Source organism: Heterodontus francisci, unplaced genomic scaffold (assembly GCF_036365525.1).
Source record: "Heterodontus francisci isolate sHetFra1 unplaced genomic scaffold, sHetFra1.hap1 HAP1_SCAFFOLD_879, whole genome shotgun sequence".
In the NCBI taxonomy this organism is placed as follows: domain Eukaryota; kingdom Metazoa; phylum Chordata; class Chondrichthyes; order Heterodontiformes; family Heterodontidae; genus Heterodontus; species Heterodontus francisci.
The window spans coordinates 3,491-6,980 of NW_027141200.1; positions in this window are offsets into that span (position 1 = coordinate 3,491).

Sequence of the window (3,490 nt, forward strand, 5' to 3'; positions counted from 1 at the left end):
CTTGTGTGTATCTCATGGTGGCTTTCCTGCTGTGCCTGAGGTCCTTCATCTGGCACTGCCTGAGCAGCATCCTCCTCCACATCCTCATCATCAGAGGAGACATCACACTCCATGACATCCTCACTTGTCAACACCTCACCCCTCTGTAATGCCAGATTGTGCAGTTCACAGCAAACCACCACGATATATGAGACCCTCGCTGGGACATACTGAAGGGCTCCACTGGAACAATCCAGGCGCTTCAATCTCATCTTCAGGAGACCAATGGCCTCCTTGATGGTCACTCGGGTTGACCCGCAGCAGGTGTTGTACCTCTCTTCTGCATCCTTGTGTGGATTCCTCGCAGGCGTCAGTACTCATGTCCTCACTGGGTTGCCCTTGTCTCCAAGGATCCATCTCAGAAAGCGCATGGGGCCACGGAAAGGTTCTGGCACCTGGGAGTGCCTTGGTATGCAGGCGTTGTGGCTGCTTCCCGGGATTTGTGCACACACCTGTAGGATCCATTTGTGATGGTCACAGACCAGTTACACACTTAGCAAATGGAAGCCCTTCCTGTTGAAGGCTGCTGGCTGGTCTGCAGGAGCCATGATGGTCACATGGGTGCATTCGATGACACCCTACACCTGGGGGAAACCAGCGATGGCCCCAAATCCTATAGCCCTCTCAGCCTGACTGTTTGGATCGATGTGCACATAGTCACCGGCCCTCCTGAAGAGGACATTGGTGACCTCCTTGATGCACTGATTCACCACAGACTATGAGATTCCACACATATCTCCAGTGGATCCCCGCAATGATCTGGTCATCCAGAAGTTCAGTGGCATCAGGTGCCCACCAAGTCCCATGGGGCACAGCTGCATCATGGCAGAGAGATCAGTGACAACCTCCGTGGAGAGGTGCAGTCTGTGGAGACACTGTCACTCGGACATCTGCAGGTAGTTGAACCTTGGCTGACGTGTTCCTCTGCCCCCTTCTCCAGCCTCCTGTTCGAGGCTGGCCTTCCTGTGGGCCCCCAAGCTGCTGTGGTGTCCTTGCTGGTGCCTGCCCTTCCCTCCCTCCCTCTCTACTCCTCCTCAATGGGAGCCTCGAATCCAGGGTGAATGAGGCCCATGACAGGTTGCCCCTCCCTTAGTGCAAGGCCTTCACAGTAAACAACACCCAGCCACATTTACCTCACTCTTTACCCACTCACATTTACCCTCATTGAGGTGGCACTGCCTCAATGGCACCCTGGTGTAGCTCCCCCTGCAGAGCTGGCACATTGGTCCCCACTCCTGACAGTGATTCCGGATGCCCTTCCCCCCTCCACGCTTGCTGCCAAGTTACGCTACCTCACCAGACAGCTTCCCAGTGAAGCCAACACTCAGCTCCCACCTCCCAGTCACCTCCTTTAACCAGGCGAGGCTCTGAAGCCCCGTGGTTCCCGTGTGCTATTAGTTCAATTGGATCCAGTGAATAAAATTGCTGACAATTGGACTCATAAATACTTGAAATGCCTTCTTGCCGTGTGGATGTGCGATGTCTGCCCTCTATGTCAGCCGCCGACAGAAAAATCCGTTCCAATGTCTTCCATCCCAATTGGCTATTCTCAATAAAGTGTCAGGAATGAAGGTCAGAGGAACAGACCAGGCTGGAAACACAGAAAGAGCGAGGAGAAGCTGGTGTGAAAAACAGAGATTAAACAACAGGCTTGTTCAGTTGGTTTGCGTCTGGTGTTTAGAATACCCGGAATCTGGGTTCACTTCCCTTCCAACTCAGCGAATTGTATCAACATTATGTTCATAAAACCATGGACTGATACCCAAAGAAGGAGACCATTTGGTCCATTGTGTCAGTGCTGTCTCTTTGGTTGTGCTATCCAATTAGTCCTGCTGCTCAGCTTTTTCCTGTAATCTGTACATTTTTCCTGCCAGTATTTATCCCAATTGCTTTTCAAAGTTACTACTGAATCTGCTTTCAAGTCCTGATCAGACAGTGCATTCCAGATCACAACACATCACTGTATAAAAAATCATTCCTCATTTCGCCTCTGGTTCTTTTCTCAATCACCTGATAAATACATCCTCTGGTTACTGACCCTTTTGCCACTGGAAACAATTTCTCCTTATTTAACTTATTGAAAACCTTCTTGATGATGTCACATACTAGACTGCCAGTAAAACTGAAGCCCATGGAATAAAAGGGACAATGACAGCATGGGTATGAAGTTTACAGACTGATAGGAACATAGAAGCAGGAGTAGGCCATTCAGCCCATCGAGACCACCCCACCATTCAATATGATGATGATTGATCATCCACTTCAATGCCTTTTTCCCACATTATCTCCATATCCCCTATGTCATTTGTATTTAGAAATCTGTCAATCTCTGCTTTAAACATACTCAATGACTGAGCTTCCACAGCCCTCTGGGGTAGTGAATTCCAAAGATTCACAACCCACTGAGTAAAGAAATTTCTCCTCGTCTCTGTCCGAAGTGGCTTTCCCCTTCTGTTGAAATTGTGTCCCCTGGTTCTAGATTCCTCAACCGGAGGAAATACTTCATCAACCCTGTCTATCCCTTTAAATATTTTGTAAGTTTCAATGAGATCACCTCTCATTCTTTGAAACTCTAGAGAATACAGGCCCAGTTTCCCCAATCTCTCTTCAAAGGACAGTCCTGCCATCCCGGGAACAAGTCTGGTGAACCTTCATTGCACTCCCTCTATGGCAATGATATCCTTCCGAAGGTAAGGGGACCAAAACTGCACACAGTATTCCAAATTGCAGACCAACCAAGGTTATATACAATTGAAGCAAGACTTCACTACTCCTATACTCAAATCCTCTTGCGATCGAGGCTAACATATCATTCGTCTTCTGAATTGCTTGCTGCACCTGCATGTTAGCTTTCAGTCACTTATTGACAAGGACACCCAGGCCCCTTTGTACATCTACACTTTCTAATCTCTTACCATTTAAGAAATAATCTGCACATCTGTTCCTCCTACCAAAGTGGATAACCTCACATTTTTACGCATTATATTTCATGTGCCACTTCCTTGTCCACTCACTAAGTGTGTCCAAATCCCCTTGAAGCCGCTTTGCATCTTTCTCACAACACACATTCCCACCTAGTTTTGTGTCATCTGCGAACTTGGAAATACTTCATTTGGTCCCCACATCCGAATCATTGATGTACATTGTGAACAGCTGGGTCACAGTGTAGTGGTGAACAGTTGTATTTCTGTCTGGAGGAAGGTTTACAGTGGGTTCCCCATGGTTCCTCATAACTTCAGTTATGTGCAGAGACTGGAAAAGCTGGGGTTGTTCTCCTTGGAGCAGAGCAAGTTCAGAACAACTTTGACAGAGTTAGAATCAAGGAATCAAATGGTTCCAGTACAGAAGGAGACCATTCAGTCCATCATGTCCATGACAGCTCTTTGCAAGAGCAAATCAGCTAATTCCACTCCTCTGCCCTTTCATTGTAACCCTGCAATTTTTCTCTATT